This window comes from Nipponia nippon, unplaced genomic scaffold (genome assembly GCF_047370975.1).
Source record: "Nipponia nippon isolate SJK-2023a ecotype South Korea unplaced genomic scaffold, ASM4737097v1 scaffold_26, whole genome shotgun sequence".
Classification (NCBI taxonomy): domain Eukaryota; kingdom Metazoa; phylum Chordata; class Aves; order Pelecaniformes; family Threskiornithidae; genus Nipponia; species Nipponia nippon.
In genome coordinates, this window is record NW_028262343.1 from 1,548,369 (window position 1) to 1,572,388 (window position 24,020).

Consider the following 24,020-nt stretch of genomic DNA (forward strand, 5'->3'; position numbering starts at 1 on the left):
ATGATACCACATATGAAACCAGATCTGTAGGCTTTGGCTGAATGTATGGAAATGCTTCCCTCAAGATTGTTTGATCTTCCTTTGGCAGATTTTTTTCCTCAGGCTAGAGAAATACCAGCAAGTTCTGCTGTGCTGTCTTCAGTAGGAGAAATAGGAGACCAGATGATTAAAAGGAAGGTGTTTCAATGATTGTTCTGTACTGAATAATGAAAAGAATTGGAATGGAAGAAGCTTGAATATTCTTGCTTGTTCTCTGAATTCTAAATTCCTTTCTGTGGCTATATATGACTTCAGTAATCAGCTCTTGCTCTGTGGCAAATAATGGTAGCACTACAGTGACTAGAATACACCGTTTCAGTCAAATAATAATTTATGTCAAGTATTTAATAGCAATGCATTGTTTATATTTTTAATAATTAAAAGAATAATTTCAGTTGCAAACTTCTGAATTGAAAAAAAATATAAGCAGCTTGATAAAATTTTACAATGCGGTGAATACTCTGCATAAACCAGAACAGCACTATAAGTCATGGGGTCATGGGTATGTTACTGCTGTAAGAAACACTCTTGAACTGGTCCAAAAAAGATCTGTCAACAGTTTTGCCAAAAAGCACCTTGAATATTTCTGTGGTAACACTACTTTTGTCCTTTTAAACTGTAGAGAACAGGTGATCAGTTAAATCTCTTTTGATAGGAAACCAAAAGATCAACATCCCTAGAGATCTTTTAGTGGCAGGGTGCACGTGTACAACATATTTGTGATGACACATTCTGCTGCAGGGGCAGTAGAACAGCACTGTGCTATAGAGTATTGAATGACTATAAAATGCACAGCATCAACATCTTTCAAGACTAGCATTAAGGCTGTCCACAAATCTGCTACTCAAAATCATATCTGAAGAAAGAATACTGGTTTTGTAATTGCTCCTCACAGCAGCATATAGGGTTTTAAAGAAAGGTAAAACCATATTTCTTACAGAAGTCTATAGAAAACAGTTGGCAACAATTAAACTGTTTTCTATGAAAATAAGTAAAAGGTTTCCAAAGCTTAATTATATTAATGATCTATTCCTAAGGAAAACACAATCTTTATAAATAACAATTGTGATGTTTATTGCTGTCTTTAAAAAATCTGCACATTGTACTTGCTTTATCACTTTTAAGAGGTTCTTTGCACAAAGGAATACTAGGCAGGTTCTTTGAATGAGGTTTCCATTATAAAGCACAGATCTGTTTTTTGGCAAATGATATGCAAGAAAAGCTTGAAATGATTAATGTGAAGCAGACTTTCATCCTCCCTCTAAGAGCAGCCCATTTACATGAGTGAGTGTGTAACAATCATAATGTTTCAGCATCTCTGCAGCATCTTATGGCAGGATCAACACGTTAGCTGTTGACAGCCGTAAACATGTCCATTTGCATTCCAGTTTGAATTCTTCCAGCTCCTTTGCCTGTAGCCATCACCCCTCTCCCCTTTCTCAGGCAAGTTCTGCAGTCCCTATGCTTGCCTGTTCCGCATCATCGCAGGCTGAAGGGCAGTTTCTTTCCTCAGAGCTGATCTCTTCCCAAGACGTGAGTCAGCAAGCAAGGGAGCTGACGACATTGCCGGGATGGTTCACGCAGAGATGTGCCTCTGCAGTGACCCAGCCTTTGCTCATACAGGAGTCAGCAAGGATTTTTACATCACCTCTACACTAGGTGGCAACATAACATGCTGTTCTGCTCGTGAGCTGGATTTAAATAAACAAGCACTTCTAATATACAGCAGTTTGTAGAATTCAGTCAGCACAGAAAGGAAAAATCTTTTCTGTTGAACCCTCACTTGTTCATATTCTGTCCCCTGCTTACCCCCTCACCAAGGCTCCTTTATTCAGCTTTAAAGGAGCTTTGCCATTTTAAAGAGCTCTGAAAACTCTCCGATCAGCTTGAGAAAATTTTCCGCAAGAGATGTCATGACATTCAGCTATAGGATAGCTCTCTAGATATGTCCCAGGACTCTGTGTACTAGGATGAAAATATACTAGGCTGAAGCTTGAGCTTACATTGCTTAAGATGTGTAGAAACACAAAGCTGTCTAAAAGCCACAACCTGTTGTCCCACTGTGCTCACCAGGATGAGAAAGCGACAAAGATCACTTTAGTCAGTTTGGTCCCTCTCCCTTGGGTCGCAACACAGAATATGCTCAAGTGTTTTGGATAACTTTTAGAGCTGTAGAAATTTCTAGAATTTGGGGCCTTAGTGGCAAAAGACCTTTGCTCTTTTGACAGTCACAAGATAAGACTCAGTATTGATATAAGCAACTGTTCTTGATTACTCCTAGAATCATGAACATAGTAGCAGTATCCTGGCTCTGCTAACCCTTCCTTTTTTTGAAAATCAGATTAAGTGTTTCTGGAATTTATATTGTTATTATTATATTATATTAATGTTGACAAAAACTGATGGAATGCCATTAACTGAAAGTAAGAAAGTAATTTAATTAGGTGGTATAGATGGTGTAAGAGTGTACACCTAAGATATCTTAAGTTTTAGAAAGGATTGTTGGTATTCATATTAAGATCCAAAATACTATACACATTATGACAGTTTTTTCTTTCAAGATTTCGGGCACCTAGTTAATAAAAAAGTTCTCTGCTAATACAGAAAGATTCCTAGTCTTCGAAGGACTGGCACCCTCAACTCAGACTAATAAAAACTTAGGTTGCTATTAAAATGCCTTTCAAACAAGTGTTCAGAAAGGCTGCCTATCTGTATATGTCTGTGACATTCAGGCTGAAATGTTTTGGGTAGTATTCATCCTGCTAACTTAAGGCCTTTTTATTGCAGACATCTTCTTCTGGGCTATTCATTCTGGATTCCCCTTATAGTTGCTTAAGGGACATCTGAGATATCCTCATGTGAAAAATCTTTTAGTCCTTTATAGTCCTAGCAGAGAAACAAGTGCCTGCAGGGTTCAGTTGATCTCATACATTTCTAAAAGGTCAGATGAATCAACCACAAAAGTGTTTATCTCTCTGTTGTGACTATAAAGAGAGTCTAGACAACTAGTTCAGATATTTTAGACATTTTTATTTGCTCAGATGATTCCTATCTTTTGAATTTAATTGTACTTCAAATGGAACTAGAGAATCTCAGAGGATTTGATTATTAAAACCCAGAATTTGCCAGTTTGGCACCCAAATTCTGCAAGTGTGGCTTAAATATTGACCTGAGTAATTCTAATCCATTTTTGGAGTAAATAGACATAATTCCCATTACATTAGGTGAGGGATGAATCTGGTAGGGCCTGTCTCCGTTCTAGAGCACTGTGTTAATGTAATAAAAACAGTAAAAGCAATGTAAGAGAAGAGTCTTTGTCAAAGGTTTAAATGACTTATTCTGTGAGGTTTGTACATGTCATGGTTTAACCCCAGCTGGCAGCTAAGCACCACACAGCCGCTTGCTCACTCCCCTCACCCTGGGATGGGGGAGAGAATGGGAAAGGTAAAAGTGAGAAAACTTGTAGGTTGAGATACAGTCTAATAGGTAAAGCAAAAGCCATGCAAGCAAAGCAAAACAAGGAATTCATTCACTACTTCCCATCAGCAGGCAGGTGTTCAGCTATCTCTAGGAAAGCAGGGCTTCATCATGCATAATGGTTACTTGTCAAGACAAACGCCATCACTCCAAATGTTCCCCCCTTCCTTCTTCTTCCCCCAGCTTTATATGCTGAGTATGATGTCATATGGTGTGGAATATCCCTTTGGTCAGTTGGGGTCAGCTCTCCCAGCTGTGTCCCCTCCCAACTTCTTGTGTGCCCCCAGCCTACTTGCTGGTGGGGTGGTGTGAGAAGCAGAAAAGGCCTTGACTCTGTGTAAGCACTGCTCAGCAATAACAAAAACATCCCTGCGTTATCAACACTGTTTTCATTGCAAATCCAAAACATAGCACCATACCAGCTTCTATGAAGAAAATTAACTCTATCCCAGCCAAACCCAGCACAGTACAACAAATGTAAGAAGCAAAATGTAACTGTGGTTAAATAAAAGCTTGTGAAGTATTTAAAGTGCAAATAACGAATAAATTGACAAATGAGACATTTATACAAGACGGTATTATGAAAGAGAACGGGAAGATAAAGGGTATATGAAAGAAATGATATAGACAAAATGAGCGTGAACTGAAATTAAGGGAATAAAAGTGCTTATGGAAATTTTTGCACCCTTAAATGAAAGGAGAAGGAGGACAGGAAGGAAGATAAAGGCATGCATGTGTAGATAAGCGACAACATTTATGGCAGAATGTCAAAAGCTTTGATATCGGGGTGAAGCCAAACAGAATCGGTGACAGGGTGGAATATAAGCTTGTATGGGACTACTTTACAATTAATTGATTAATCAGCAAAGTCAGAGGCTACTGTTCTGGAAATCCTGCAAGAATAACTGGGTTTTAATTATTAATTTTTGGAATCTGTAAGCTACCACTTAGCAAAGTTTTATTTCAAGGAGACTAGCAGCGTAGGGTAAAATAAACACTGCCTAGCACTCACAGACCATCTCTGTTTATCTTTACAAGAAGACTTTGAGACAATGATTGGAGGTTGTGGTGGCAAATGTAGATAAATGTATTGCAATGCACATAAAAACATCCCCAACTTTACACATAATATGTTGGATTTTGAGCTGCCCATCTTCACTCAGGAACAAGGTCTTCAGTTTACAACAGATTTTATAGGAACATCAGTTTGGTGCTTAACAACTGTTATCCTTCTCTCTTGAAAATGATATAGCCAAACTGGAAAAAAAATCAAAGGCAGGCTGTAGTAAAGATAAGGGCTGGCGACCGGAAGATCACGTGCTGTACGGAAAGAGTTAAGGGTCGACCCTCCCTTGTCTCCGCCCCTTATAACATGACACACCTACTGCTGGGGGTATAAAGCCCGGGTCGGCTGGAGATCTAGGGGGATAACCTTGATGTGTAGTGTTTGCTACACAGTGGTGACCCCGACGTGATCAGGCAACAGCGATGGAGCTCGCGGAACTCATAAAGGTACTAAAGTCGGTAACGACAAGGGTGCTTAAGAGGGGGTTTGCGGCAAGGCGGCGCCGACCTGCTGCACGTGGTGTGCTGATGGGGCAGGAATCTCCTGGGAACGAAAAGCCAACAAGTTTAGTTTCGGAGGGGACCCAGGCTGGCTGGGAAGGAGTGGCCTGTGGGACACAGACGGAACCGTTGTTACTGGGGGCTGAGCCAACGGAGGAAGGGGAGGTGCAGGGAGACTATGGCGCAGCGGGAACAAAGGAGTCGGGAAAGGTGTTCCTGATACGAGTGGGGAGTTTAGAGCGGCCGCCCACGGAACCTTCGGCACCTCCTGCACCGGCGGATCTGCCACTTCCTCAATACCCCTGGGGCGAGTTGCAACAATGTGTGGAAAGGGAGCTGACTGATAGGTTGCTGGATTGGGTCCCGGGGGCTGATGTGGGATCCCAGCAGTATCGTGAACTACGTGAAGGAAGATGGCGGGAAGCAGAAAAAGAAGGCAAAACACCTGAGGACGCCCCATTGTATCCCAGTGATCGACGAGTGCTGGACACACAGAGAGCGGAGCGCAGGACATCGAGGGGGGGTGGTAGGGCTCCCCCGGCACTGCCAGTGATACCTGAGCCACCAGAGGGAACCCCTATCCCTAGGGCAATGGGAAATCAAACTGGTATTCCCTCACAGTGGAGGGAGCCTGTACACGATTACCCCATGAGCTCTGATAGCAGTGAGGGCGAAGGGGGTGACGAGGGATCCTCGATTGTTGCTCATCCGCCCCCGCTTCCAAGACGGACTAACGAGGTTTCAAGGGAACTCGAGGCATTGATCAGCCGATTGAGAGGGGTGGTGGCAAATGCGGAAAGTCTTATGCCAGGGGGAATGCCGAAAGAGAGGGCAAATGGGACGGATTGGCAGATGATTGCAAAAAATTGTGTCTTGGAAGGAGTGCGATTCCAGGCCCCTCCGATTCAAGCATTTCCTATCCGAGCAGCCCCAGGTGGAGGATATGAGTGGCAACCGTTAGATGCAAAGTTGGTGAAAGAATTGGTCACAACGGTGAAAAGTCATGGATTAAATTCCCCAGAGACCCAAGTCCTATTAGACTGTGTTTTTGCAACGCCGCTTGCACCTTTTGATATCATTCAGTTGATGCGGGCCGTATTGACCCCCTCGATGATGGTATTGTTTAGGGAGGAGTGGAGGAATCGGTGCACCCAAGTTGTTATTGAGGCGCAACAGGCCAACCATCCCATGGCAGGAGTGACTTTAGAGCAGCTGATGGGTGAAGGGCAGTTCGCAACTCCTCAGGCACAGGCTCAGCGAATGCGGGGGCGCGATTTTGCTGCATCTTCGAAAGCTGCCCAGGAAGCAATACGCATCATCGCAGCTCTTGATAAAAGGGAGCCTCCATGGGTCCAAATACGGCAATCGTTAAGTGAGCCCTTCACAAAGTTTTTAGACCGGCTGCAAGCGGCGCTCCAGGTTGCTCGACTTCCTGAGCAGGCTAAGGAGGCAATATTGCTTGACTGTGCACGTACGCAAGCAAACCCACAAACTGCAGTGTTGCTAAGACAGTTACCCATAGGGACCACGCTTTCACAGATGATTCGTTATGTGCTGGAACAGGAACAGGCGCAAAGTATGCAACCGGTAGTGGCCGCAGTCCATGCGGCCTGCCGCGGCGCACGACTTATGTGCCATAGGTGTGGGGGGCAAGGACACATGGCGCGACAATGCCCTTCAAAAATAAACACCCCCGGAACAGGGGAAGGAGAGAGAGACCTACGATGCTGGCGCTGTGGGCGACTAGGCCACAGAGCTCGACAGTGCAAATCGGGGAGTCAGCAAAGGAGACCAGGCTGGGGAAACGAGAAGAGGGGATGGCTGAGGGCCGTGCCATCCCCACCTGCCCCAGTGATCAGCTCAACAGGCCCGACGACAGCAGCGCAATGTATGGCACAGGGAGTCTCTCCTTCCCCGGGACCAGCACAGTCGCCTGCGGTCCCAATGATGCAATATCCAACTCAGCTGCCTTGGGGAGATGGGAGCGCGCAATAGAGGAGGCTGGGGATAGAGCCTCGCCGTATGTGGCACTCACCCTAAACATGACCACACGACCAGAAGTAGATATTATAGTTACCCCATGGCTCCCAGCGTTGGGGGGAACACCACGCCTCGTGTTAAGAGCCCTTTTAGATACAGGAGCGGATGTTACAGTAATCCCATCACATCTATGGCCAGATGATTGGCCACTCGAACCGAGAGGTTCGCTGCAAGGCGTGGGAGGCATGCAGACCTCGCATCAAAGCAGGAACCCAATGCAAATTATGTTGAAGGATCCGGAATCTGGACAAGCTAGGGTAGCATGGTGTAACCCTGTCATTGCTGAGTTACCCATTGTCATCTTGGGACGATGTTGCTTGCAGAAGATGAATATAGTGCTGCGTACAAATTTATCATAATGGCCACTGCCTGTGTCCGCCCATTAAAACTCACCTGGTTGACAGATAAACCAGTGTGGGTAGAGCAGTGGCCATTGACAGAGGAAAAGAGGGCGGCTGTTCGACAATTGGTACAACGAGAACTTGACGCAGGACACATCGAACCCTCTACAAGTCCCTGGAACACCCCCGTTTTCGTGATAAAGAAAAAATCGGGAGCGTGGCGACTGCTACATGATCTACGCGCAGTTAATGCATGTATACAAGACATGGGTCCGCTACAAGCGGGCCTCCCTTCTCCGGCCATGATTCCACCTGACTATCAAATAGTGGTTATAGATATTAGAGATTGCTTTTTTAGTGTTCCCTTGCATGAAGAAGATAGAGTACGCTTTGCCTTTACTGTTCCTGAGCCTAACAATCAACACCCGTGCGCCAGATATCAATGGAAGGTGTTACCCCAGGGCATGAAAAACTCACCAGTCTTGTGTCAAATTGCTGTAGCTGCTGCGATACGCCCTATTCGAGAAAATTTCCCTACGGTCATCATTTTCCATTACATGGATGACGTGTTATTGGCGTCCAACCAAGAGGAGTTACTGGAAAAGGCACGCGTGCAGCTGATAGTCAGTTTGGAGCGACATGGGTTACACATTGAGCCTCGGAAAACACAGGTAGGGCGTGCAGTAAAGTATTTAGGTACTCAACTGAGGCCACGAAGCGTGACAGCACAATCATTTGAAATTCGGACTACAGTGACAACACTCCATGAGGCACAAAAATTAATTGGACAACTATTGTGGCTTAGAAACTTTATTCCAATATCTGAGGCAGAAATGACTACCTTATATCAACTCCTGAAAGGAGGAGATTCCCCCTAGCTCCAAGGACTCTTTCAAGAAACCATCAGGAGATTCTTAGGACAATTATGGAGCGAGCCCAGCATTGGGGTCTCGCTCGATTTACACCTGAACAACCGGTCACTGCCCTGATTTACATGACCGATACCGCTGGCCATGGTTTACTAATTCAAAATAATGGTGAAAAAGGCTGGCCTTTTGCTTGGTTGTATCAAGGCAAACCAAAGACGGCTTTAATTTCTTGGCCAACATTATTATCCCAGCTTATTCTCCGCTGTCGGAGGCAAACTCAACACTTAACAGGGAAGGACCCGGAGGTCATTGCATTGCCCTGTTCTTTGGCACAGTGGGAGTTGGTACTTCCACAAGTGGGGCTCCTGCAAGCGGCGATAGCTGAATTTACGGGTCGTATTGAAGGTCTAAGACCACACCCCTGTGGGGAGATAATCCAGGTACTCCATTTTTTGCCAGCTAGCGCCATAGTTGAACAACCCACCGGAGGCCGCACGGTTTTTACCGATGCGTCATCGATTACTGGGAAAGCTGTCGTTACATGGCAGGAGGATGGTCAGTGGACCCACATTAGTTATCAAGATCAAGGGCAATCCGTGCAGTATCTTGAGGCCAAAGCGGTATGGATGGCTCTCACTCAATGGCCCGAAGAGGCCTTGGATCTAATCACAGACTCTTGCTATGTATATAAGTTACTGAAGAAGTGCCGATGGGCACTTGGGGCAACGTCAGAGATTGCCGGAATGTTGCTCACCGCACTGCAAATGAGAACCGCTCCTGTCTGTCCTATCCATGTTAATAGTCATAGTTCCATACCGAGTTTTCTTTCTGCTGGGAATGAAATAGCGGACAGCTTAGCAAAGAGCGTACTGGCGGTTGAAGAAACTTCTAACCTAAGGCGAGCTTTCCGCCTGCATGAGCTCCTCCACTGTGGAGCTCGCGGTTTAGCTAGGCTCGCTGGCATTACGTTGCAAGATGCTCGCTCTGTGATTGCTGCTTGTCCTGTGTGTTCCAAAGGTCCCCTCTGGGAGGCAGGGGTAAACCCTCGAGGGTTGCAGCCCAACCAAATATGGCAGTCTGATGTTACGATTTATGAACCCTTTAATCCACGTAAGTATCTGCATGTCACAGTTGATACCTGCAGTGGAGTTATTTTAGCGACTATGCATGCTAAACAAAATGCTCTCTCAGTTATTTTACATTGGCAGGACTGTATGGCGCAACTTGGCATCCCACAAAAAATTAAAACAGATAATGGAGCGGCATATGTCAGCAAGAAGACAAAGGACTTTTGCGCGCGCTGGGATATTCAGTTGAGTCATGGCATTCCCTATAACAGTACGGGCCAAAGCATTGTAGAACGCGCGCACCGCACATTAAAAGAGTTACTCGACCGACTTAGGGAGGGGGAAAAGATAAGCCCAGGAACAGGGGTTCCCCCTCCCCTTGACCCTCCCTTATTTCGGGCACAGCGTCTGTTGACGACGGCACTAATTACCTTAAATCATACCATTCGAGGGAACACCTATAAAACCCAGACTGCAACCCAGGCACATTTCCGGCTCGATGAGAACGAAGGGCCTTACCCTTTGGTTCAAGTACGGGACCTGCAAACCCGTGAATGGGGGGCCCTTATTCCCTCCGTTGCTTGGGACGTGGGTATGCGTGTGTGCAAACCGAGAAAGGGACGCTAGAATGGGTACCCAGTCGAAATATTCGACCGTATAGACATTAATCAATCTATTGAGTCTTATCTTGACAGGTTACCATTTCCCTATGCATCCTGATGGTGTGGGGGAGTAATGAGGGAGCCGCGACGAACTACTGGCTGGACTGGGCAAAATCTATGAACGTAACGGATGCGTGTCTGTATAAGTCTTACCATATATCGATTATTTTACACGCAGCTTCCCCAGCAAGATCCAGAACTACTGGAGCTAAGGGAGGGGGAAATGTAGTAAAGATAAGGGCTGGCGACCGGAAGATCACGTGCTGTACGGAAAGAGTTAAGGGTCGACCCTCCCTTGTCTCCGCCCCTTATAACATGACACACCTACTGCTGGGGGTATAAAGCCCGGGTCGGCTGGAGATCTAGGGGGATAACCTTGATGTGTAGTGTTTGCTACAGCAGGCAAAAAGGATTATCTAAAGTATGAAGTGGCTACAATAGGAAAAACAATTAAGCAAACCAGAGTTCTTCAGTCTAGAGAAAAGACTGTTCTGTGGAAATATAATAGAGGGCTAAAAAATCATAAACAACCTCTCCCTTAAAAAAAAAAAAGAAAAAGGGAGGTGCTCCATGCCAATTTAGAAGATATTATAAATATTTGGGATGAGATTCTGCTTGCCTAAATTTAGTTATGCAACTCAGACTTAGATCTGAGCTAGAAGCTGAAACTCCCTTTCCCATCAGTGGATTTATTTGATCCTAAAGCAGAAATCTAAAACCTGTTACAGAACTCAGGTGACTAGTTCAGATGCTGACATCTAAAGCTAAGTGAGAAGTATTCCATTCTTTGTAAGAGGTGTCAATGTAAGGGTGCCCTTACTGTGCTGTTGTGCGGGAAGAGGGGGATGAGTGGGGAGAAAAGAAGTTTCTCTTTCAGATTCAAGTTCAGGAGACACAATATTCATGATCTTGTTTTCATGAGAATGTTACATCGGGAGATCGATCACTATAGCTTCTTTAGCTTAACAGAATTGTAGTTGCATTTATTGACTTTTGAAAGAAGGAGTCAGCCTGAAAATAAATCTAAAAGAAGCATGAAAATTTGTAACGTGAGAGAAGAGATCTTGGACTGGAAACAACAGTAGTCAGAACGTGGTTTGGCACTGTGAGAAGTTACTCTGCTGGCATCAAAACCTCTGCCTAAGCAAGATGCAGCATCCTCCCTGTCGGACGCTGAGAGGTGTCTGCATCCAGCTAGTGGGCTGTCAGTATAGGGTGCAACAATATGTACCCACACTTGGGGTGTGTGTGTATGAAGTCATCGGGTGCTTTCGCACTGGTGTGTGATTAAGCGGGTTGTAAGGACCTGCACAGATACACAAAAAGCTAGAGCACCCACACCTCTAGCAGGAGTTGTATAAGGAGGGGAATCAATGCTCGCAAAAGAGGGGTGTATGCTTGTAACTACTCACAGGTCCTGTGAGAAGAGATGTGCACGTGTAACTGTGTTTGTGTGTGTCTGATTAGAGCTTTTTGGGGGGGGTTGTTATAGGAGGTTGTTTTTGTATGTGTTTATAATAAACATTTTGTATGCATCTAATATTGTGGTTATTAACATTTTGTATGCATCTAATATTGCAGTTTACTTGTATTGCTGAATCCTGAATATATAGCTCACTGATTGCTGGTTAATTACATGTTGCTAATAAATTAATAAATTGCTCCAATCCTGATTTTGATATAAAATATGTGAACTCAGCAGTTTTTCCCTGCAATAATGCATCATGTTTAGCAGAAGAACTCTGAGGCCAGTATACTGTTAGTGCTGCTGTGCTGTAAGCACAGCTGTGGAGTACAGCACTACAAAAGAGAAAGGACAGTTTTTGCTTTAGAGTAATAGCAAAATTAATAACTAGGTGATAAATAAGCTGTTTATTTATGGTGAGATCTAGCCAGTCTCTGAAATGCCTACCATTGAAACTTTAAAAATTTTGTCTATAGATACAACAAAAATATCAAATAAGGGTCTTAGTTTCGTATCAGTTAACTTCTTGAGGGATTCAGGGGAGAATCCTTCTAAAACTAGGAGCTTGATTAAGAAACATAATTCAGTAAAGAAAGGTCATAGTTCGTTCATTATGAATGAATGAGGGGGTCAGTCTCTTCTCCCTAGTAACAAGTGATAGGACGAGAGGAAACAGCCTCAAGCTGCGCCAGGGGAAGTTTAGGTTGGATATTAGGAAAAACTTCTTCACTGAAAGGGTAGTCAGGCATTCGAACAGGCTGCCCAGGGAAGTGTTTGAGTCTCCATCCCTGGAGGTATTTAAAAGATGGGTAGACATGGTGCTTAGGGACATGGTTTAGTGGTGAACTTGGCAGTGATAGGTTAACAGTTGGACTTGATGATCTTAAGGGTCTTTTCCAACCTTAACGATTCTATGATTCTATGACTTGAATAAAAAGGGAAGTAGAATAAGCGTTACTGATGGTAATTAATAATGCACCAAGAACATTTCCTGTGAGACTCTATGCGAAATGCTGCATTCTAGAATTTTATGATGAACAGATTCTTCAAAGACAAAGTCTTGTTTAAAACCATAGAAATAAAAGAGAGAATTGAGTAATAGTTGGAATCAATTTTGCTTTAGTTAGATGACATAGTTAAGATATGTTTCAACTTTAAGATGTAACAGTATTTCGAACTGTTTCAAGAGTTTGTATCAATTTCATAAGCTTTAGTTTTTAACATGTTCTGACAATTTTAAAGCTTTAAACATCCCCATTTGAGATACTATGTGTGAATAAATTTTGATCTTAAAGAGCTTTGTTAAAAAGCCCTGAAGTTATGTGTACAGTAACCCAAGACTGTGATCTGTGTTGAGACGTTTAACATACTTTGAGGAAATAAGATGTTGTCTTAGCCATAGTTGTGAAGCACAGTTGTGCAATCCTTAAATAGTTAATTTTTAGTCATTAAGACTTATTATTTGCAAGATTGCATCTGCATCTTAATTTTCTTCTTCATGTTGACTCATGCTGCAGTTTTATTATTTCAGTTTTAGCTCTTACAAAGATACTGGTGTGTCTTGAAAACAACATTTTTCTTCACTTCTAAAGGGAGCAATTGAAATGTGATATTAAGTAGATTGCATAAAGACTCTAGCTGGTGGCCTTGGCAACCCTTAAGAAAAATTACATTGTTATACAAAAAGTAGTTTTTTCTTCTTTTTTCCTGACCACTCAGATGTAGCATTGCATCAGTGCAGAACACTTAAGTATTATAATCACCAATATTATATGGCAAGAATATAACAAGTCTAGACGCTGTCAGAGACTTTCTAGGCCTGTTTGGATTTCCGTATACTGTGATGCAGATGGGACATCAGGTTGTCAGCTCTGTAGCTCATTTTATTCCTTGCACCTAAGGGACAATTTAAAAAAATAAAAATATTTATATGTTATTATATATTTAATTAGAGATGGGGGTTTTGGCCAGCCCTTCAGTGATATGGACTTTTCACTTTTTTTCTACATCATAATGACTACATCTGTTTCTAACATTAGGCAGGTAACTAACTTTCTCTTTTTTTATCTACAGAAAATCAGGATTTTCTGAGATACTCCTGCCTATCCATGCTAATATTTGATAAAGAGAAGGATCTAATGTTCCTGACAGAGAAAATAATTGCCATTAAGGAGTTCTGGGTTGTTGCTTGATATCCTAATATGTTTGTGAAGCACTTTGAAATCTTGCTAGAAAATACACTATTATGTACAGCAAAGTATCCCTATTTGTTAGATAATCATTATTCATAATGTGTAATCAGATCCAGCATACTTTTTCATCTCTTTGTCTTTTTATTTACTCCTACATTCAGGTCATGAACACCATTCAGTGAGACCTGCAGCTCAACAGAATGAGAAATGGTAAATTTGAAAGGACAGCTTTGGGAAACCAAGCAAATGCCTAACTGTGCTCATGGCTGGGAAAGCTACAAGGTATATAGATTCTTAATTAGTGACTTTGAGAGGCATTAACTGTTCTGTTCTTTTTTAACCGCATATAGAAGCCTACATTTCTAAAGCCTTAGAGTGGATCCAAGGTTATAATTTGTTTGACCAAGTAATTGATTGATTGATATAGTACATCTTCCAAAAGCTACGTTTTCATTTTTTACTAACGTCTGGTAGTAGCTTACCTTAATGGAGCAGTGCTTACACAGTTAATCTTACATTTAGGAAAGCCTTCTGTAGTCCCAGACCGTCTCCAGAATATTCTGATACAGCTTCTACCAGTAGACAGTACTAATGTGATGGTTATACTTGCCAGGCTTATTACGTTTATTCTATTTTAATTTTATTTATTTTTTTTTCTTGAGGTTACATAAATGTTAACATCATATGAAGTGAAAACAATTTTTATGCTTTTATCTGATCTCACGTATCTTCCCATTACACAATGGTTATTATTAAGATCTCTTCAGATTTGGTCATGGATATTTCAGTTATGTTGTGTTGCAGATTTAGCACTTTTACACTGTGTCATGCTCCTCCCTGTCTGCATAAATTGATAGCACTGTGAAGTCTCCTTTGGATTTCAGAATGTTTGCACAAATGAGTGTTTGTGTAGTTTGCTTTGTGTTATCTCCTTTCCCAAAATAACTAATATATAAGCATCTGAAAATGTGGAACTGAGAAGAATAATGCTTAGAATTTTTAACTTTTATTTTGTGAGATAGCCTGTGTAATTATTTATTTGTTTACCAATTCATTTCACATAATCTTGCATACCAGCCAATTTAGGCTTTTGGGAACAGTTTTGTGGTTAGGATTTCTGGGTACTTTGGGGATATTTTTGGAGAAACGAAGCTTTTCTCAGGGAGTTATGTGAAATTTCAAAAAGAACTTTTCCAGAAAATGTGTTGACCCACATTTTGAAAAAGGAGAAAAGTGAATGAAGATGGGAAGTGATGGTGTCCACAAGAAACGATTCAGTGGAACAAATACAGGCCTGGTCGAGAGGAAGTTTTGAGTTAGCCTTGTATACCTACAACTGATGGGTCTTATTCCTGGTTTGCACTTATATAATAGTATTCAAATATTATTTAATTATGAAGTAGTTAAATATCATTCATCAGTACTGTTGTTGGGCTTTAAGAAACTAAGAAATTGAAATATAGAGAATTTCAATCTTACAGTTTTCAAATCAACTGTTAATTTTGAATGTGCCCATTTGGATGTGCTGACTACAAGATAAACAAGAAATAATTTGATAGAAAGGTCCTCCATTGAGGATAGGACTTCATCGTTTTTTTCTTCAAATGTGCTCTCAGGTCCTTCTGAAAGCAGTAGAAGCTGCGAGTGTTCACTACATGTGGAGCTGAACAGTACACGTGAACTTGCTTGTCAGCTATTATTATTGGATACTTGGTAATTTTTACTAATCACAAGCCATTCCCTTCCTTCACTCATGTAGAACAGGCACTCTTTAGCTTAACAAATAGCTAGTCTTAAAGTATTGTGTGAACGAACTGTAACTTCCAGAGCTTGGCCAGTAAGATTCTTAGGGATCCTATTGCTTTTCATCAGGAGTAAGGTTTGCTAGCCCAGTGATGTTCAGCCTAATCTTTTTCTTAGTTCCTGTTAGCTGCTCTGATTCTGAGCCAGATCTCTGCTGATATATATACCTGTAGTGGAGCAACTGGCTTTGACAACAGCCAGCAACATACAGCTGGCTGTGACAATGATGTACAGCAACTGGCTGTGACGAGACTCAGATCTGGGCTTCTTTTTTCTTCTAAACTGATGTCATTGCTGGGTACTTTTAAATTGTTTTGGTCTAATTCCTCAACAAAAGAATGATAGAAAAAGGTGCTATGGTCTTCACTGTTTTTTTTTTTCAACAGAACATTTTTACTCAACAGAGCATTTTATGGTTTTCTTACAACAGTAAATGAAAAAAATAATTTCAGCTATTTGGGCTTCCAAAAGAAATGCAGTTTTCTTATGTAAAGACGTATTTTGCTAGAGAGATGCTTTTGGTAGAAAACATGCCTGTTTTCTGGCAAGAACATCTGCAATTTGAAATTAGGAAGGAGTGAAAAATGTGCTGTTAAATCCATCCAATTTGAAATGCAGTGATATAAGCTCTATAGAAAGGTAAATTTTAAAATACAGCATGTCCTGCAATGTCATGAGTAGATGCAAACTTCTAATCATTGCTACAAGTAGTGCACATATCTGATACAAAATAGGAGGAAGACAGATAAAGGTGTGATGAGGTCTTTCTGCTTGTTTCTTTCCTTCTCCCATTAACCTCTCTGGCTCCTCCCTTGACCACAATTCTCTAGCGTGACTGTCTGCAAGTAGCTTTTTGCTGCCAGTGCTTTTGTGACATTTGTTACATTCACCGATACTGGGTTCATTCTAAAGTGAACTCTCTTACCACTGCATTTGAATGTTTAGTGAATATTATCATCACATTCATGCATGTGTGTCCTCCTTCCCTGGAGGCTGCAGGGAAAATTTTGATCTTGAAGTACGTTGGAGTTTAGAATGCTCAGTACCCCTCATGAGCCACACAGGTTCTCACTGGATCTAACTCATTAATCATGTCTTCAACAGCTGCTCAAATAATATTGGCCAGCAAATGAACAAAGTCAGTTGCTACCTCTACCTACCAATATAAGAATCTCCTAGCAAATGTATGGTAAATTAAGGCTATGTCTATACTAGTAAATTAAAACCTCTCCCAGGCACTGGGACTAACTGGCAGATAATGCCCTGCATCTATGTTAATAAACTCTCTTAGCCTCCAAAAACAGGGTGGTTGTGTGCAAACTGCCTTTTAGGAATAGTTCCGGGAACACTGTGCCTCCTAAATCATGCTCATGAATTCTTTGGGAGAGGTATGTGACAAAATTGTTTTAGGTAATATTTTAAGAATTTGCTTGTACAGACAAGTATGTTCTAGTGTTCAGTGATGTTCCTGGATGTTGTTTAATTCAGTAATATAGACATAATCTTCAACATACTCTGAAAATCACAACATTTGGAAGAAATAAAAAGGTAACAATCAGTTCCCCTTAGGGAACTAGAGGGGTGACAGTGTACCAGAAATCAACAGAAAAATATTTCAGTAGGCACATTTTGAATTCTGTATATGTTCTTTAACATTAGATAGATATTTGAGATGAGGGATGATTCTTTGCAGGAAAACCTGAATAAATATCACAAATGGTGGGGCTTGTTGCAGGCCTTACAAAGTGCAGTTTTATAGTCAGTATATGTATATAATGTGAGAATGAACAATAGCGATAGTCCTCCCTGGCCCTAAAGCTTAAACTTAGATTACAAATTATGTATTCTTTACTAAAGGAAACCCATAGAAGGCAAAGGATGCATGAAACTTTTGAGCTGAACGCATGTAACTCATAAGTGTTCTTTTAAGGTATGACTTGCATTTGCATAGCACTCCCTTCCCATGGCTCCTGGGGCAGTTATGAAGGGACCTGATTTTTCTTCAGTAGTCAGTTTTGCATGTACACACCACCTTAGATACTAACAAGCTCCAGCTTCAGTAAAGGTGAACTGTGGGCTATCTCCACAATGACCTGAGGCAGAGAGATATAGACTCAAATTCCTGTTTTCTACATTGCTGTATTGGGCTATAAAAGCAGAAGACCATCCCTACAAGCTGCATATTTGTCTCTCTCTCAAACTGATGAATGAAATCACCTTGCAAACATGAGAAGAGAAGTTGAAAGGACTAGGAGATAGTAACCACTATCCAGCAAAGCACAGCTAAAGGAATACCTTCTGACTGAGCAGTTAGTGTTGGTATAATATATGAGAGATGAGAAATTGGAGCCAACTAAAATATAAACTAAAATTTTGGAAGTCTATAGGTGGAAGTTGGAAACTGAGTTAGAAGTTTTTCAAAGACATGATACCATCAGGCTCAGTAAGATACTAGCCTATTCCTTAACTTGATGAAAGTCTTCTAATCTGATTCTTTAAGAGTCTGAAGCTTTGTTCACTCAGTGAATTTGAGAGGAGGCTTAAGAGCAGATATAAATATGCCAAGCACTGTGATGCATTCAGTCTCCATCAACTCTCCTGGCTGTTACCAAAGGGCAACGTAATATTGTCCTGGACATAGGCCTGGACGTAGCGTCCTGGAAGTGTAACCCTGGCTGTTTTAAGTGTGTTTTAGCATATAGTGAAATTAGGAGATAGAACAGTTGCACAGTTTCCTGTTATAGCGCCTTTGTTTAATAATTGCCATTACAGTGGAGTAAGGAAGTCTGTTGTATTCTGGGACTGGCAATTATTCATCACCTCAAAAGAAGTTTTACCCTTGGTTGATAGCATATTTAGGACAGTCCATACATCTTAATCAAAACCAGGAACATTACGTTTTTAGGAGAACGACTTTGTTCTTACAGTCACCTGATATTTGCATATGGATTTTTTAAGATATGCTTAGATATATCTGCTTTCTCGCTATAACTGGAACAATTCCTACAGGCACGTATTGTTAGGCTCTTTCTGTAGGGAAGCAGTGTTTCATGTTCCAAAGAACTTCTAGTCTAAGAAGACCCACTGAAGAGACACTGAAAGATTCTGTTCTTCAGTATCTCAGTGGACACCATGGTACATTGTCTTTGATGTTACTCATGGCATGCAGAATTAATCAAGTCATCCTCTTAGTGGTTGAAATTCATAATTTTACAGCCATTAAGTGTATATACTACTTTAAGTATCCTTTAATCTTAAGTGGAACACTAGGCTCATAGGCTTAGACTGAATCTTTTGCATAAAGGGGAATTTTAGAGAGCGTGGAGATTTGCTTCAGTGAAAGAAGTTCTTCAGTATATAAAAGATGATGTATGCTTGCCCTGTATAAGCCATGTTTTTTCTCAATTTTATATATTTTAAAAACTTTTTTAGAACTGTGGCTTGCTGAATTATATTTTTTTCGTAATTTCAAGCATGTGCATTTTCAAACCTCTTCGTTAATCACTAACTTCGCAGCAGTATTGCCTGTGAATTGAATCTACTGAGTGACAGTATCTTTAATATATAGTTAATGTTTTTCCTATTGTAATTCTTCAAATTTCAACAGTCTTAATCTTGCTTTTTTTCCTAAAATGCAAATAAATCTTTTCCCCATTGTCATGTGTAGCTAATGGCATAGTGCTTTTCTCAATATAAACTATACTTAATCTGTTAAATAAACAAAATCTTGAATATGAACAGGTGGTTATAGTCTGATATAATGACACATGGAATTAAGATGACAAATTATCCAACATGAATGTGGATGTTACCATTTTTTTTTTGCAGTAATTTGAAATATCATTTGTATCCCAGAGCCAAGGAGTGCTCTCTCTTCAGTATTCCATCAGAAATCTCAACACGGAAAGTAGCTTGTAAGTTTTACGTCTATCCAGCTCTTTTTTATGACTTAAATGCTGGGCACAATAGACAGCATTTCCATTTTTCCTAGTTACTTGGATATCTTTCTAAAAGATTCAAGAACAAGTTCTGGGCTCAACTCAAAAGTTACTGGGGAGGCTCAGTTAATTGCCTTAAGCAAAAGGTCTGATGATAATGGTCCCCTTCGGTCATGAAACCTATCTTCTGTTTAGCATAGAAAAAATACGGATCTTGTTCTCTTGGTATTAGTTATTGTGAAATTCAGGGCCTGGACTCACAGAAGTATTGATTTGACTGTGTGCAGTTTTGGGCGCCTCAATATAAGAAGGACACCTGTGCGAGCCGGCACAGGCAGGATGCAGGAACAACCACAAAACCACAGATGAAATGCAAAGAGTAAATTTATTTTTGTTACCTCGCCAACTGGGGGGATCCCCAAAGCAGCACCCAGGCAGAGGCACACAAGTGGGGACGCAGCTTGGTCCTTGCTAGAGGATCACCGAACCCACTGTTTTCACCTGTTTATCAGGGATTCGTGCAGGCGTAGTTTACCACTGTGCTTTGATCTTTCCCACATCAGGGCAGGAATCTCAAGCATGTTCGATAGGGTGCCTCTAAGTCTATCACAGGCCTATGTTATCTAAGCACAGATGTTTTACTTGTCCAACACACAAGGCTAAACAACAAGTAGTATGATATATGTGTTTTTTTGACACCCCAGCTGCAAGTCACTTGAGCGTGTTTACAATCTTTCTCGCCAATCTTCCGTTATTTTCCCACAACATCAAACTATTAGTGTGTCCAGAGGAGGGTGACCAAGATGGTGAAAGGTCTCGAGGGCAAGACTTATGAGGAGCGGCTGAGGTCACTTGGCTTGTTCAGCTTGGAGAAGAGAAGGCTGAGGGGTGACCTCATCACAGTCTACAACTTCCTAAGGCAGTGGAGGGGGAGGTGCTGATCTCCTCTCTCTGGTGACCAGCGATAAGGCACATGGAAATGGAATGAAGCTGCATCAGGGGAAGTTCAGATTGGACATTAGAAAAACGTTCTTTACTGAGAGGGTGGTCGGTCACTGGAACAGTCTCCCCAGGGAAGTGGTCATGGCACCAAGCCTGTCAGAGTTCAAGAAGCGTCTGGATGATGCTCTTCTAGCCATATGGTTTAGTGTTAGGTAGTCCTGCGAGGATCAGGGAGTTGGACTCGATGACCCTTATGGGTCCCTTCCAACTTGGGATAATCTATGATTCTATGATTCCACTGCAGTGGTAGGGGTCTGCCAGTGCCTTTCCCCAGCTCTCTCCAAGGGCTGTGCCCCAACTGCACACACATGGCTAAGGGCAGAAACTGTTAAGTGCCTCATAATATGTGTGTGGCTTTGCTGTGAAGACCTGGCACCTGGGCTTCGTTAAATAAGTAGAAATCTCACTGTCCCTTTGGGGGACTTGGGAGGACAGCTGTGCTGACCCTCTAAAAGCAGTAAGCATTCTGCTAGCTTTGAGACTGACTGTGTGAAAGGGCTGTATGCATAAGTGTTCTCCATTTTAGAGTCCACATCTCAAGTCCACATCTCATTGTGCCTGGCCTTTTGCTGGATACTTGGAAGAAGTGTTTTTGTGCCTTGTAAGTGATGTGTCCCCTCCCACGGGTAGGCACTAGTCTGACTTGTGGGGACAGAAGCATGGGTATGGGAATGGAGTTCTTAATGTCTTTTGCTAATGCATCTAGCTTTATATCAATACCCAGTTATGATTGATTAGGGCTTGATATTTTCAACAGAGGGCATTGATTAATTTTTGTGGAGGTCATTAGAAGCATGATCATACATCCACACACGTATCCTATTTAGGCATGCAATATAATGTGCAATGCAATTAACTATGGGACAGTGATGATTAAGCAGCATAGTATCTTTCTTCCAAATTGTATGCTGCTGTTTATTATTTCTGGGACTGCAGTTCTCTTTCCTCAGTCTGATTCATTCTGAGTCATACAAAACACGTCCTCATAGAAATGGGGTGCACAGCAGCAAGGGCTGTCATGCTAGTTCTGCACCATTAGGTAATTGTTTGAGTCTTTTCTAGTGGAGATGTCTGTTACGCAGGCAGTACAAAAAGACTAGGAGAATGTGGGCATCTGGTGGGAGGATTCAAAGTTAGAGGAAAAATACCTATTAGAAAAAATTCAGTCTGAGCTTGCTTATTACAAACTCACCAATACTTCCATTTTAAAATATTTGTAGAATGTAATTCAAGTTATGGAAATGATTGTTCATATGCAGAACTAATATTCTTTAATACAATGAAAAAGGACTGTGAAGATTCATTTATTTGGGGGTAGATTTGGGGCCCAGTTGTGATATTGGATCAGTTCTTATGACAGACATCAGTGAAATAGTATTTGAAAATGTGCCTCAGAAATCAAAAAGTGTGTTGTTAGTCATGTTGGTGGTTTTTAACTCATCAGTCCTATTGATAACAGCACAGCAACTGTTATTCATTATTTTAATTCTTCGGTCTCACTTGGTAAAGAAATTTAATAGGGCATATTCTGGTTTATAAACAGGGTTACCCTCCTTGTGTAACAGGTAGAATTTGAAGCAGATAGCACTACAGTAAATATATTTTGAATTGATTTTCTCATCTACTGACTAAAATTCAAAAGCTGTTTACTCAGAAATAGGCAGCCTACTCCTCCACTACTTGGAGAGATATCAGATTAAAGAAAACAGCCACCAAGGATAACACATCAGAAATGACGTCTGTAGTCACAAAGGGAGGTATTTATGCAGGGATGAGGCACTTCCCTCCCCCATGCTGTGAGCAAGTCAAGAAGGATCATTATGGATAGCTAAAAAATCACCTCTTCCCTCATCTCACTGATGGGAGAACAAGAAAATGTCTAGATAGTTGATTTGGAGTAAGAAGTAGAGTAAAACAGAATTGATGACATGAAATATGCTTTATTTTTAAAGCATTGGTTGAAGTACAGTTGATTTCATTTGCTATGTTAGCAGCAGGGACTTATGTTAGAAACATGAACAGAACTGCATGAACAACAAGAAGGGACAGTTACTGTATTAGTACAAAAAAGCCAGAACACAACACTATTAATGAAAATATTTAAAATGAAAGTAAATAATATTTTTTATATTCCTTTCTTGGAAGTAGAGTACTATATAAAGATAAAATGTGTAAGTCTGCTGTTTTACACGTAATACATCTCTTATTTATTTTAAATCCCTTTTTGCTTTGAGATACCTTCCATGGCTGTGAATTATGAGAGTGTCTTTTTTAACTGTATAGCTTTCAGTAAAATCCATTATCAGTTCTTTGTTTGAATTCAGTTAACATCATCTTTTCATAGGCTATAAAGGGGTTCAGTCTGTTCCAGAACAGTAATCACAGTCCATTAAACTCTATTCCCTGTAGTCTTTGTTCCCAGTTACATGTGATACTGTAATTATGTGTGTGTGAGAGGGAAAAAAATCTTTAACCAGCCTTGCAAAATTGTCATGAAGATTTACCAGTCCAGGCAAAACATATGCTTGCCTTCCCTTTAGAGTGATGATAATTTTCCTGAAAACTTTGAAAGTGTTTCACTCGCCCAGTTAAAAAAACAATACCCTTCCCCCTCAGAAAAAAACAACCCCACCAAAACCAAAAACCCAACCCCACCCTTGAGGAGTAGATTTTTTTTTTTTTGCAAAACTGTGTCTGAAAGAAGTATTCCTATATTAACTCATTAGTGTTCTTGATCACCAACTTAATCTGCACACCATGAAGAGAAGCCAGAAAAAAAAAAATCCTTTCATGTTAACTTCAGAGATAACAGAGTTATCTAAAAGGTTGTATCTGCAGATTGAAGGCCTGATATTTTTCTGCCACATCAAACCAGTTTTGAACAGCTTTAACTCCATTGATTTCAGTGGGGCAGATCATAAATCTGGTGTGAGATTATTAGCTTATTGATAGATTTAAGTTAAATAATAAATACAGTAAGAAAGGATATTAGATTAAAGCTGCAGCCCTATGTGGTTTTCAATGTGTTTTCAGCGTAGAGGGATGAAGCTTCTCAAAAATGGATGTCAGCTGAGTAGTCTGTCTAATCACAGCAGTTAAGAGAGCTGCAGAAGGAGATTTCTACTGTTTTTCCATGCTCTTTCTACTGTTAACAATATTCTCAAAGTAGTGGAGTATACTGTGGAGAGCTTCAGAGAAGCTAGGGTATTTGGCTTTCTATTTAGCTATGTAAGATCTGTTCAAATGAAGAATACTGAAAGAATGAGTTTCACTAGAAACGGGGTTGATCTGATTAGCATTTTAGCCCCAGCTTATTCATATGTTTGACTTGAAATGAGCAAATTAGTTTTGTTTCAATGGGCTACTCACATACATACAGTTCAAATCTTTAGTTATTTTGCTGAAATAATACCAATGTGTTCTGCAGTTAATAGGCTCAAGCCTAACAGACTCAGAGCTGTAATAGGCTCCAAACCTCGCACAGTATGCCTTGAAGTCTTTGGTGTCTTTGGTCTTTTGTGTAGGCTGCCTTTTCCACAACCTACTGGACAGCACATTG